We start from the raw sequence: 15,753 nt of genomic DNA on the forward strand, positions 1-15,753 counted from the left end.
GGGGTATGATCCGCGAGGGTGGAGCGAGCTTAGTGGTTTACTTGTTAGCTTTGCGAGTGGTGAGTGTAGTGAGACCCAGACTGTGTTGCCAAGAGTGGTTTGTGAGTACTCGGACGTCTTTCCCGAGGACCTTGTTGGTTTGCCACCTTACAGAGAGATTGAGTTCTCTATTGACTTAGTGCCCGGCACGACGCCGATTTCTATGGCACCTTATCGTTTTGCCCCAGTTGAGTTAGTTGAGTTGAAGATCTAACTCCAGGAGTTGCTAGATAAGGGCTTTATACGTCCTAGTGTTTCGCCATGGGGAGCACCGGCCCTCTTTGTTAAAAAGAAAGGTGGTGCTTTGAGACTTTGTATAGATTACCGGAAATTGAATCGGGCTACGGTTAAGAATAAGTACCCTATGCCTCGTATAGATGATCTGTTCGATCAGTTGAAAGGTTCCCGTTGTTTCTCGAAGATAGACTTGAGATCGGGTTATCATCAGTTGAGAGTCAGGGAGGAGGATATTCCGAAGACGGCATTCCGTACGCGGTATGGCCACTATGAGTTTTTGGTGATGCCATTTGGGCTCACCAATGCACCGGCAGTATTTATGGATTTGTAGTCGTCTTCGTGGACGACATCCTTATCTATTCACCTTCTGAGGAGAAGCACAAGGAACATTTGGGAGTGGTGCTTGAGTTACTTAGAGCCCATAAGCTTTATGCTAAGTTTGGGAAGTGTGAGTTCTGGCTAGAAGAGGTCAAGTTTTTACGCCATGTAGTTTCTAGGGAAGGAGTGTCTGTTGATACATCCAAGACTGAGGCCATGCAAGATTGGGCACAGCCTAAGAGTGTGTTTGAGATCCGCAGTTTTCTGGGTTTAGCTGGGTATTATCGCCGATTTGTGAAGGATTTCTCCAGGTTAGCTTCACCTTTGACTAGTTTGACTCGGAAGGGAGTCAAGTTTGTATGGAGTGAGACTTGTGAAAAGTCGTTCCAGGAGTTGAAAGTTAGACTGACCACCGCTCCAGTCTTGATTATTCCGGAGATGGGGTTGGGTTATGCAGTCTATTGTGACGCCTCACGAGAGGGTCTGGGTTGTGTGTTGATGCAAGAAGGGAAAGTAGTTGCCTATGGCTCACGTCAGTTGAAAATTCACGAGAAGAATTACCCTACGCATGATTTAGAGTTAGCAGCTGTGATATTTGCCTTGAAGATTTGGAGGCATTATCTTTATGGTGAGAGATTTGAGGTATTCTCGGATCATAAGAGTTTGAAATATCTATTTACACAGAAAGACTTGAACTTGAGGCAGAGGAGGTGGATGGAGTTTATTGAGGATTATGACTTCGAGTTGCATTATCATCCGGGGAAGGCCAATGTGGTGGCCGATGCCCTTAGCAGGAAATCTGTTGGTGACATAGCTAGTATAGCCATCCGGGAATGGGAGATGTTGGGTGCACTTGGGGAGTTCGATTTACTTCTGGGCGAATCCGTTGAGGCTGCGGCCTTGTTTTCTGTTGTTGCACAGCCTACACTTGTGACTCGAGTGTTAGAGGCTCAGGGGGGTGACCTTGAGGTAGAATCCCTCTGTGAGAAGATTTCCGGTGGGAAGGTTGAGAAGGGTTTAACGGTGTATCCCGACCTTAGTGTGAGATACCGAGACCGTCTGTTTGTGCCAGAGTCTTGTCGAGAGGAGGTACTCCGAGAGTTTCATCATTCACGCCTTGCGGTGCATCCGGGAGGCACTAAGATGTATCGGGATTTGGGTCGCCAGTTTTGGTGGCGGGGTATGAAGAGAGATGTGGTAGCTTTCGTGTCTAGGTGCCTTACTTGTCAGCAAGTGAAGGCCGAGCATCAGAGGCCAGCGGGTTTGTTACAACCCTTGCCTATTGCCGAGTGGAAGTGGGAACATGTCACTATGGACTTCGTTGTAGGTCTTCCGAGGACTCAGCGGGGTAGTGACACTATTTGGGTGGTTGTAGACCGGCTGACTAAGTCGGCGCACTTTATTCCTATGCGCGTGAGAGATTCGGTAGACCATCTTGCCGGTTTATATATTCGGGACATAGTGAGGTTACATGGGGTCCCAGTGACGATCGTCTCTGATAGAGATCCTCGTTTTACTGCCAGGTTGTGGCAGAGTTTGTAGAGTGCCTTAGGCACTAAGTTGACCTTTAGCACGGCTTATCATCCGCAGACTGACGGGCAGTCCGAGCGTACTATTCAGATCCTTGAGGATATGCTTCGGGGTTGTGTCCTTGACTTTAGTGGGACGTGGGAGAGACACTTACCATTGGTGGAGTTTGCTTACAACAACAGCTTTCAGTCTAGTATCGGTATGGCACCGTTCGAGGCCTTGTATGGCCGACCGTGTAGGTCTCCAGTTTGTTGGGCCGAGGTGGGTGATGCACCTTTGTTGAGTCCGGAGTTGGTTAGGGAGACGACGGAGAAGGTTGAGCTTATCCGTAGGAGGCTTGTTACAGCCCAGAGTCGCCAAAGGAGTTATGCTGACTGTAGGAGGAGACCTTTGGTGTTTGAAGTGGGTGATCATGTTTTTCTGAAAATATCACCTAGGCGGGGGTTGATGAGGTTTGGGAAGAGTGGGAAGTTATCCCCTCGGTTTATTGGTCCTTTTGAGATCCTTGAGAGGATTGGCGAGGTTGCTTATCGGTTAGCTTTACCGCCACAGTTGTCCGGAGTTCATGACGTGTTTCATGTGAGTATGCTTCAGAAGTATGAGCCAGATCCATCACATGTATTGGATTGGACCAATTTAGAGGTAGATGAGGATGCCTCGTATGAGGAGAGACCGGTTCGGGTCTTGGATAGGCGGGATCAAGTCTTGCGAGGCAAGACCATTCCTTTGGTAAAAGTTTTGTGGAAATATCACAGGGTGGAGGAAGCCACTTGGGAACGTGAGTTAGAAGTCCGCGAGAAATATCCGGACATGTTTATCGATTTGTGATATTGTTGAACTTTAGAGCTTTATATATGTCTTAAGCTGTAAAACATTGAGAATGTTTTGGTTAATGGAAATATGTTAGAACTTGTCTCGAAATGGTAGTTTAATGGAACATTGCATATGTTGAAATGCCTCTTGATAGGAGATGAAATGGCCGGTGTTGGGTCAAGTTGTTTATTTTGAGTTATTATATTGTTGGAATTTGAGAAAAACTTGTTTTCAAAACCTTATGCTTAATTTCGGGGACGAAATTCTTTTAAGGAGGGGAGGTTATAGCGACCCCGGTCTTTTCCCTTTAAATTATTGTATCCGGACTTAGGTTCCGTGGATCCTGTCATTATATATTGGTTGTTGTTGTCCTTTAATCTCTTTGTATTTGAGTTTTGGGTTGTGATGGGCAGATTTGAAACAGGTTGGTTGCACTTTGAAACCAAAAGGTGATGCCCAGATTTTGGCCTTCACGCTCGAGCGGAAGTTTTAACGCTCGAGCGGGCTCTTCGTTGTTGCTTCTCCGCTCGAGCGGGAGTTTTAACGCTCGAGCGTGTTTTTCCATCTCCCAGTACTTTACTCTGCAGTTAGTTCGCTTGAGCGGTAGTTTTTACGCTCGAGCGTGACCCCTTGATTTTGTCCTTACGCTCGAGCGGATAGTTTGACGCTTGAGCGGATACCATCGCCTGCAAAACTTCTGGAAGTGTGCAATCGACGCTCGAGCGTCTCTCTTCACGCTCGAGCGTGAGTCTGTGTCTGACACTCGAGCGGGGAATCGACTACATCAGTCCGTGATTTCACTTTTTGGATCACTTTTTGACCTACTTCTTTTCCCTAACTCTTTAAAAATCGCCACTTGAGAGTTTCTCTCTCTACTCTCACCTTCTCTCTAAGATTTGATCTATTCTTTGTGGTCTTCTACCCTAATTCCTTTGGAAGAAAGGTAGAGCTTCGCGAGAGCTTTCTTTTAATCTGAAAAAGAGAGGATTTGGGGCACTTTGGACTTTCATCATCTTCTCCATTTGAGTTCTTCTCTTTAAGGTATGGATTTCCTACTCCATCTTATAAGTTTTGTTCTAAGTCTTGGTATTTTGATATGTTGGGGATACTTTGGTAATTTTGGGAGAAACCCTAGTTGTTTTAATAAATTAATTGGTATAATTAATTTAAGGAAATTGGGGAATTTGGTTAAATTCATGAAATTGAGGAATTCATTGATTAAATGGTGTAGTTGGACAATTTAAATCACTCGCCTATTAAATTATTGATATATTTATTTCCAGTCTAGAAATAACTGTTTTGGGCTATCGGTGGAGGATAGTCGTGTTTATTGTAGACATTGCATGTGGATTAGGGAAAATTGAAACTAATCAATTTGTTTAAGTCATAAATCTAGACTATAGAATTAATACAGAAAATACATGTATTGATTGAGCATTGCATATGCATATTGATTGGGAGGAGATAGGGGATGTACTCCACGGTTTAGGGGAAGATAGGGGATGGACCTCTAAACCGGATTTTTGTTTGGGAGGAGATAGGGGATGGACTCCATTAGCATCACTATTATGTGTGCTTATTATATTGAAGTGTTTTTACATGTTATTGATACATCACTAAAATGTGTATCAAACGGGAAGTATGAAGTGTTTTGATATGAGCCTGAGTCTCATTTGTGTTGTTGATGTTGGAAGTAATGTGAATGTGGTATATAGTTCATGTTATAAGTTTGGCCAGGTTCTGAGCCATATTGATAATAATGGGAATTGAAACATGTCATAGACATTAGTGTCATGAGTCAGTATCAAGTTATAATTGATTATCTTGGTTAACCATCTATTGAATTCTGTAGCTTTATTCAATGCTTATATTTGGTTTAGTATTTTTCTACTGGGCTGTGGCTCACCCTGTATGGGAACATCATTTTCAGGTTCAGGTGATAAGCTACCTCCAAGGACTTAGCTTGAGAGGATTCAGCTTTTGGATTTTGAAGACTATCTTTAGTTAATTGTTTTTATTTGTTAGTACATGTAAACATTCAAGCCTAGGGCTTTACTTGTATTTGAGTTAGAACTCATATTTTGTGTCCAAGTGTCGGCTTGGAAAGATGTTAGCCCGTAGGGCATTTAATTTGTTACATCTAATGCTTTTATTTAGTAATACTCTGATGAATGAATTGTTTTCTTTAAATATTACATGTCAATGATATATATATAATGGGTGATTTTGAGGGCGTTACATTTGCTCTCTCGAAGTTGATTCTTTACGTTTTCTTATTGTTTTCTTTGCATTACGCTTTAGTCTTGGCCTTTTGATGAGTTGATTTTCAGTAAGGAAAATCAACATAGACAACATATTAACACTAAGAATATTTCCTAAAAGAATCAATCCAATGTCATTCTCATGAATTCTAAATTTGATAACATTCACGGCTATAAAAACAAAATCAACATTGAAACTGAAATCAAAAGCAAGAGAATATTATTAACTAGGGATTTTGACTCAAATTCATTCAAAATCTGAGAACATTCACAGTAAAGGTACAAAATAAACAATGAAACCTAAATAAAAAAGAAGAGAACATGACTAACTAGAGTTTTTCAGTCAAATTCATTCAAAACTTGAGAACATTCACAATAGTCATGTCCAACTCAACATTGAAACTTAAATTGAAATCAAGAGAATATGATTAAGTCTGGGTTGTCACTCTAAAAATCTAAGAACATTAACAGCAATCAATCCAAAATCAACATTGAAACCTAAATTGAAAGCAAGAGAATATGATTCACGAGAGTTTTTTTACTCAAATTGACTAAGAATCTGAGAACATTCACATGAATCATACCAAAATCAACATTGAAAATTAAATTGCAACCAAAAGAATATGATTAACTAAGGTTTTTCACTCAAATTGGTTGAAAATATGAGAACATTCACAGGAATCATACCAAAATCAACATTGAAACCTAAATTGCAACCAAAAGAATATGATTAACTAAGATTTTTCACTCAAACAGGTTGAAAATATGAGAACATTGATAGCAATGGTAGCACACTTTACATTGAAACCTAAATTGAAAGGAAGAAAATATGATTAACTAGGGTTTCTCACTCAAATTGACTAACAAAGCAATCGTATCAACATCAACGATGAAACATAAATCAAAGGAAGAGAACATGAATAACTAGGGTGTTTCAGTCAAATTGATTTAAAACTTGAGAACATTCACAACAATCCTGTCAAACTCAATATTGAAACCTAAACTGAAATCAAGAGAATATGATTAAGTCGGATTTTTCACTCAACAAAATATGAGAACATTCACAGCAATCGCACCAAAATCAATATTGAAACCTAAATTGAAAGCTAGAGAATATGATTAACTAGGGTTTTTCACTTAAATTCATTAAGAATCTGAGAACATTATAGCAATGGCACCAAAATCAACATTGAAGCCAAAATTGAAAGCAAGAGAAGATGATTAACTAGGGTTTTTCACTCAAATTCACTATGAATCTAAAAACATTAACAGCAATGGTACCAAAATCAATATTGAAAACTAAATTGAAAGCAAAAAAATATGATTAACTAGAGTTTTTCATTCAAATTGATTTAGAATCTAAGAACATTAACAACAATGGTACCAAAATCAACAATGACACCTAAATTGAAAGCATGAGAACGTGATTAACTAGGGCTTTTCACTCAAATTGATTTAAAATATAAGAACATTCACAGCAATTGCATCAAAATCAACATTGAAACTTAAATTGAAAGTGAGAGAATGTGATTAACTAGGGTTTTTCACTCTAATTGATTCAAAATCTGAGAGCATTAACAGCAATTGTACCAAAATCAATATTGAAACCTGAATTGAAAGTAAAAGAATATGATTAATGAGGATTTTTTACTAAATTGAGTTAAAATATGTGAACATTCACAGCAATCGCACTAAAATTAACATTGAAACCTAAATTGAAAGTAAGAGAATATGATTAATGAAGATTTTTCACTCAAATTTACTCAAAATATGAGAACATTCACAACAATCGTACCAAAATCAACATTGAAACCAAAATTGAAAGCAAGAGAATATGATTAACTAGGGTTTTTTACTCAAATTCACTATGAATCTAAAAACAATAACAATAATGGCACCAAAATCAGTATTGAAAACTAAATTGAAAGCAAGGGAATATGATTAACTAGGGTTTTTCACACAAATTGATTCAAAATATGAGAACATTCACAACAATCGCACCAAAATCAACTTTGAAACTTAAATTGAAAGTAAGAAAATATGATTAAGTAGGGCTTTTCACTCAAATTGATTCAGAATCTGAGAACATTCACAACAATTGTACCAATATCCACATTGAAATCTGATTTGAAAGTAAGAAAATATGATTAATGAGGATTTTTTTACTCAAATTGACTCAAAATATGAGAACATTCAAAGCAATCGCACCAAAATCAACATTGAAACCTAAATTGAAAGCAAAAGAACATGATTAACTAGGGTTTTTCACTCAAATTCACTAAGAATCTGAGAACATTAACAGCAATGGTACCAAAATCAACAATGAAACTTAAATTGAAAGCATGAGAACGTGATTAACTACAGTTTTCACTCAAATTCATTCAAAATATGAGAACATTCACAGCAATCGCACCAAAATCAACATTGAAACTTAAATTGAAAGCAAGAGAATATGATTAACTAGGGGTTTTCACTGAAATTGATTCAGAATCTGAGAACATTCACAGCAATTGTACCAATATCAACATTGAAATCTAATTTGAAAGTAAGAGAATATGATTAATGAGGATTTTTTGCTCAAATTTACTCAAAATATGATAACATTCACAGCAATCGCACCAAAATCATTATTGAAACCTAAATTGAAAGTAAGAGAACATGATTAAGTAGGGTTTTTCACTCAAATTCACTAAGAATCTAAGAACATTAACAGCAATGGTACCAAAATCAACAATGAAACCTAAATTGAAAGTATGAGAACATGATTAACTAGGATTTTTTACTCAAATTGATTCAAAATATGAGAACATTCACAGCAATCCTACCAAAATCAACATTGAAACTTAAATTGAAAGTAAGAGAATATGATTAACTAGGATTTTTCACTCAAATTGATTCCGAATCTGAGAACAATCACAGTAATTGTACCAATATCAACATTGAAACCTAAATTGAAAACAAGATAATATGATTAACTAGGGTTTTTCACTCAAATTGATTCAGAATCTACGAACATTCACAACAATCGTACCAAAACAAACAATAAAACCTAAACTGAAAGAATGAGAACATGATTTTGGTGCCATTACAATGAATGTTCTCAGATTCATAAACAAAAACAAAAACAAAAACAAAAACAAAAACAAAAGTTTCAAAAACAAAAGTTTCGAACTCAACATTCAAACTAAAATGGAAATCAAAAACAAAAGTTTCGAAAATAAAAGATTTTGCAAAAACTAGGGTTTAAGATCTTGTTTTCACCATTTTTGGTTGTTAAGATCGGAGAATGTTTAATGATCTAGTTTGTTCTTCTGAAATCTGAGACGAGATTGATGAAGTAAGACGAAATGTGAGGCCAAATTGATGAAAGTGAGAATGAAATCTGTGAGTGTGAGAAATGGCAGGATGAACTATGAGAATGAAATGGCGAATGCGCAATTTATGTTTTGTGTGTTTTGGTTTGGTAAGGGTAGTTTTGTCATTTAAACTTATTATGGGACTTACTGGTAAAAAGTTTTAAAATAGGACTTAATGTACCGTTATTTTCTAAAACAGGACTTAGCTTTAAATCACCATTTTTTTAATGATTTTTTAAATTTTAGGCTCAAAGGTTGTGCCAAATTGGCATTTGCCAAACTTCACTGTTTCAAAAAAAAATATATAAAATAAAAAATCAGTACAAAGGACTCTTTTGGAAAGTAGATTAGTAGCAAAAAATTAGTTTTTAATCAATTTTGGATTACATCATCTCTTATTTTTTTTACATATTTTTTGTTAAAAAAAAAGTTAAAAAATTAACTTCTAACTATTTTTTCAAAATAATCCAAAGTTTGAAGCCAAATCCATGTCATCATTTGAAGCATGGGGTGGAGCGCAAATTTGGAGCCAATTATTACCGTTGGTGTGCCCTAGGAATTGCCACAACGGGTGAAAAAACTGTTAGATGTTTAGAAATAATTATTTAAGTGAATCTCAGAATTTTTTGAAAAATTATAAAAAAAGAATAATTATTCAAAAGACTATTTTATCTTTTTAAGTTGTTTACTAAATACTGAAAATGCCAATATTTTTAAAAAGTTATTTTATTTTTTGTGTATCATTTGTAACATATTTGAAAGTCTACTAAATATTTTTGTTAATCAGTACAAAAACAAACTTTATTGATGGCCCCAAGTGCAATACATAACGCTAAATCAAACACTAATAAAATTTGTAAATGCTGATATTTTATAATTTTGTTTAAAAAAAAAATAGTTGGGGACAAATTTGTTCTGTAAATAAAAAATGAACATCAATAAAAATAATAATAAAAATGAGAGAGAGGTATTAAATAGTTGGGTTCAAAATCATCATTTTCCTAATTAATCTGAAAGATAAATTGTCTATTCTTTTGCATATCTCACCACTATCTTTAAGATAGAATAGTTTCACATATGAGGGATTTATAATCAATATTTATTTTTCAAACTAAATAACGGACTAATTAAAATGTTAGACATAGAATCCAATCTCATATCACAATCTCTCTGAACAAACATCTTAAAATTGCATATAAATAGTATTACTCTTAACTATTTACTTGTAGACTTATCTTTAATAGTATTACTTGTATCATAATCTCTCCAAACAAACATCTTAAGATTACATATAAATAGTATTACTCTTAACTATTTACGTGTAGACTTATCTTTAATGTGATATATGATGCGCCTTTGTCAATTGAGTAGATATTTTGTATACATGTTTCACAAAATATATTTGTTCTAGACGAATATGGGAACTAAATTTGCGGCCCATTTGACTGTTGTATCGTTTGGCACACATATTGACAAAGGAGTATTGTTATTTAGAATTAAAGTTAAACTCATTTTTTTAAATTTAATAATGTGATATTTAATTAAAAAATCTAAATTAAGTTTTTTTAGTAAAGCATCAATAAATTTTAAAATGTGATCTTTTGAATGGGTTAGTCTTTCTTTTTTTCTTATAAACCCAAAAGTCTCATTAAAGTGAAAATTACATAAAAGGGTAGTCACTTACATGTTTGGATTTAATGTTTTAGGGATAAAAATGGTTTTTTCAAAATGTAAAATTACATATTTAGGCAATTTACACTATAAAAGTTTTGGATTTTTCCTCATTTTAGAACAAATCCCACATTACGAACAAAAATCTAATACTCTAATCTAGCATTCTAATAACGTAACACTTCAATGTAATATACTAAAAAATTTCTTAGTGTACTTTTTTCAAACGTAACAATGTAATACTTGAAGAAAAAAAATTAGTATGCTTTTCCTAAACGTAGCGCTCCAATGTTAAAATAATAATAAAAAAAATCATTAGTGTATTTTTCTTAAATGTAATACTTCAATTAGTGTAATTTCAAACGTAACATTCCAATGTAACATACTCCAATGCAACACACAAAAATACTAAAAAAAACTCCATGTACTTTTTTCAAATATAACCTTCACAGTTTGAAATTATACATTTGTTTAAAATTTACTAAGGAATATTTGTACTTCTTTTGGAATGGTTTGAAGAATCTCACATTTTTTTTTTATTTTTAGTATTACATTAGAGTATTACGTTTAGGAAAAGTACACTAAGAAGTTTTTTTTTTTTTTTTTTTATGTTACATTAGAACGTTACGTTTGGAAAAAGTACACCAAAGAATTTTTTTGTGTGTTACATTAAAGAGTTACATTAAGAAATTTTTTTGAAATGTTATATTGAAGTGTTACGTTTGGAAAAAGTACACTAAGAAGTTTTTGTGTGTGTTACATTGTAATGTTATACTAAGGAGTTTTTATGTGTTACATTAAAGTGTTACACTAAGGAGTTTTTTTAGAGTATTATATTAGAGTGTTATATTTTAAAAAAGTACATCAAGAAGTTTTTTTTGTATGTTACATTAGAGTGTTGTACGAAGAAGTTTTTGTGTGTTACATTAGAGTGCTACATTAAGGAGTGTTTTTATCTGTTATATTAAAATGTTACATTTGGAAAAAATACACTAAGAAGTTTTTTTGTATATTACTTAGAGTGTTACAATAAGAAATTTTTTTGTGTGTTACTTTAGAATGTTACACTAAGGAGTTTTTTTGGAGTGTTATATTGAAGTGTTACATTTACAAAAAGTATAATAAGAAGTTTTTTTTATGTGTTACATTAGTATTACGTTTGGATGTTAATTACTATCAATGTTATAATTGTAAGAAATAGTTTTGGAAAATATGATTTTTTTCTTAACTTTAGTCTATTTTTTAGGTGGAACCCATACGCCAAAATTGGCAGGTCTAAGTAGTAACACGTTCTAATCGCGTTGTGATTCACGTGATATATTTGATTGCTCAAAACCATAATCGGGTGAATGAGAAATTGAAGCCAATGAGAGCTCCTTGGAAATGGTGTTTTTGGTGAAGTTTCCTAAAGGTTTGGTTTAAGACTTATCCCACATTGATTTGGTGGGCAAGCTTTGAGTGGATTTATAAGGCTTGAGTTTGGAACTTGGGATAGGCCCCAAGGAGCACTCAAGTTTTGTAGAGGAGGAGGTTATGGGCAAAGTGGGCTAGACCCATTGGACCCAAAAGAAACCCGCGCACGCGCGCCGTCATCGTCAGCTGTCAAGGCTGGGCTTGGGATCGGGTGTGTGGTGTAAGGTTGGGTTGGGCTTGTCTGGCCCAATACCTATCTTTTGGGCCAAAAAAAATTGAATTTTATTTTTCTAAAATTAAATTCTAATTTTTTGGAATTTGAATTTCAAAAATTAATTTCAAAATTGGCTCTGATTTTTTCCCCACCCGAACAGATGAATATCTGCTTGAATTTAAACCTAACAGGTTCCTTACCTGTTCATTCAAACTGAACAGGTAAAATACTTGTTCAAATAGGTTTGCACTTGTTTAATTCAAACCAAACAGCCACATTATTTCCTTATAAATAGACAAACCCTCTATTGATTTTTGTCATTCCGAAAAATTCGTTCTTCCCTCTATAATTACCCTCTGCATTTTGCTGCATTTAATTTTCCTATGAGAAAGAGTGTATACACAAAGTGTGTTCGTTGTGCGAATAATTTGTAGTGCTGTAATTATACGCAGTTGATCATTTTATCCTGGGAGATAGACGTCCATAATCTGAAAGCACCGTGGAGAGGACAAATCTGTCTTAAGGACACAGTGTTAAACACTAGACTTGATCAATAAAATTTGTTCAACAAATTAATTTGGTAAGTAATTAATTTACTTTCTGTTTTATTATTTTTCTGTTTCAGATTTTGATTTTATTTTTGTATTTTGTTTTTGTAGCAAAATAAAAATCTGTTTTTATTATTTATTTATTTTATATTCTGGTTTGATTTTTGTAATCAAACAATCTCTCTCTTCTTTTTTTTTAATTTCTTCTGTTTGTTGTTAAGTACACAAACATAATTTATTCATAATACAGTGAAAATTATCCAACAATCTTAAGGCAGATTAATTTTGGTGTCTTCATTGTATCTATTTTTCTGTGCTTTCACAAAGTGATATTTTGGTTGAAAAATACAAATAGTAGTAATATACTGTTTGACAAATAGTAGTAATATACTGTTTATTTTCTTTGACAACTAATAGTAATATACTGATGTCATCAACCATTTCAGAATATTAATTTGTGATACAGAAAATTATTGTGGTATTTTATTTTTCTAGTTTTAGTAACAAGAAAAGTAAAATGATTTTGTGTTATAATTTATTTTCTGATTTTAGTAACTATAAAATTAATTTGGTTTTGATTTTTTTCTAATTTTTTGTAATAAGATATTATGACTGCTGAAAGTAATACTCCAAATCCAATTGTTACAACGACTCCGGTCCCTATCTAGAACCATGTTCAAGTTCCAATAAATCATGGGGAAAACTGAAAAAATTTAACAGTACTGAGTTTAAGAGATGATAGCAGAAAATGCTGTTTTATCTTACAACTCTAAATCTAGTTCGGTTTCTCTGTGAAAAAGCTCCAGTACTTAAAGAGGGTGAAAGTGATCGGCAAGTTGTTGTCACTGTAGATGCCTGGAAACATTCTGATTTTCTGTGCAGAAACAATATCCTCTATGGCCTTGACAACATGCTGTATAATGTTTACAGCCCTCTGAAAACAGCAAAAGAATTGTGGGATTCTTTGAAGAAAAAATGCAAGACAGAGGATGTCAACACAAAGAAATTTGTTGTCGGTAAATTTCTAGACTTTGTTATGGTAGACTCCCAGACAGTAATTTCTCAAGTTTAAGCAAGAAGACTACCAATCAAGCCAATGTGACAGAACTTGATTACATCTCCAACAGGATAAATGACATCAATCTCTCTGTTGTGGTGTCTGAGGCTAATTTGATTGGAAATCCCAAGGAATGGTGGGTTAACACTTGGGCAACTCGATACATTTGCGCAGGCAAGGAGATGTTCACTACTTATAATAAGGCTGCAAATGGTGAGCGACTATTCATGGGAAATTCATCTACTTCTGTTGTGGCTGGACAAGGGAAAGTAGTCTTAAAGATGACATTAGGGAAGGAACTGACCTCAACAACGTGCTACATGTACCAAATATCTGAAAGAATTTAGTTTCTGGTTCTTTGTCAAGTGAAAATGGTTTTAGACTTATTTTTTAGTCTAATAAATTTGTATTAACAAAGAATGATATGTATGTTGGTAGGGATACATGAGTGATGGTATCTTCAAGTTGAATATAATAACAGTTGTACCAAAACTTGCTATTAATAAGAATAACACATCTTTTGCTTATATTCTTGAGTCGAATTTATGGCATGATAGATTAGGACATGTAAATTTTGATGCTTTGCGTAGATTAATTGGTTTGGATTATATACCAAAGTTTGAAATTGATCGTAATCACAAATGTGAGATTTGTGTAGAAGCAAAATTAACTAAAACTCCATTTAAATCGGTTGAAAGAAAACCCGAACCTCTAGAATTAATTCATACTGATGTATGTGATCTTAAATTTGTTCAAATTAGAGGAGGTAAAAAGTATTTCATAATATTTATCGATGATTGCATAAGATATTGTTATGTATACTTACTTAGAAGTAAAGATGAAGCCTTGGAAATGTATAAACTCTACAAAATTAAAGTTGAAAATCAACTCGGTAAAACCATTAGAATAGTTAGAAGTGATAGGGTGGTGAATGTGATGCACCATTAAATGAATTTTGTTCACAATACGGCATTATTCACCAAACTACAACACCCTATTCTCCATAGCAAAATGGAATTGTTGAAAGGAAGAATAGAACCCTTAAAGAAATGATAAATGTCATGTTACTAAGTTCAGGCTTACCGCAGAACATGTGGGGGGAAGAAATATTATCTACTAATTATGTTCTTAACAAAATACCCCACAAGAAAACTAAAAGCACTCCTTATGAATTGTAAAAAGGTCAACCACCTTCCTACAAATACTTAAAAATGTGGGGATGTTTGGCAAAGGTAGAAGTTCCTGTTTCGAAAAAGATTAAGATAGGACCAAAAACAATGGATTGTGTATTTATTGGTTATGCTCAGAATAGTAGTGCATATCGGTTTCTGACTTATAAATAAGAAATATCTGATATAAATGTGAACACTATTATAGAGTCAATGAATGTTGTGTTTTTTGAACACGTTTTTCCTTACAAGAAAGGACAGGAATTAAGTTCACAGAAAGGAACTTATGATTGTACACAAAGTCAAGAGACTAATGACAATCAAACACAAGAGACTAGTAATGGTCTCGACCAACAGGATTTAATTGATGATGAACCAAGACGAAGTAAGAGAGCAAGAACATCAAAATCCTTTGGTCCAGATTTTCTGACATACTTATTAGAAAATGAACCTCAAAGCTTTAAGGAAACAATGACAAGTCCTGAAGCACCTTTATGGAAAGAGGCTATTAATAATGAAATTGAATCCATTATGCAAAATCATACTTGGGAATTGGTGGATCTTTCACCTGGTTCTAAACCACTTGGATATAAATGGATATTCAAGAGAAAAATGAAAGCAGATGGTTCAATAGACAAGTATAAAGCACGGCTTGTGGTAAAAGGTTTCAGACAAGAGGAAGGCCTGGACTATTTTGACACATATTCTCCTGTGACAAGAATAACATCCATCCGCATACTTATTGTCATAGCAGCATTGTATAATTTAGAGATACATCAAATAGATGTTAAAATAGCTTTCTTAAATGGTGATCTAAATAAAGAGATCTATATGGAACAACCTGAAAAGGTTGTAGTGCCAGGACAAGAAAAAAAAGTTTGTCGGCTTGTAAAATCTTTTTATGGATTAAAACAAGCACCTAAGCAATGGCATGAAAAATTTGATCATTCTATGCTTACTAATGGGTTTAAGATAAACGAATGTCACAAGTGCGTCTATGTCAAAAACATTGACAAAGGTTATGTCATCATTTATCTTTATGTGGATGACATGCTTATCATTGGAAACAGTCAAAACATGATCAAATCAACTAAGCAAATGTTAAATAAAAAATTTGATATAAAAGA

Source organism: Camellia sinensis, chromosome 6 (assembly GCF_055761805.1).
Source record: "Camellia sinensis isolate YWXY chromosome 6, ASM5576180v1, whole genome shotgun sequence".
Classification (NCBI taxonomy): Eukaryota; Viridiplantae; Streptophyta; class Magnoliopsida; order Ericales; family Theaceae; genus Camellia; species Camellia sinensis.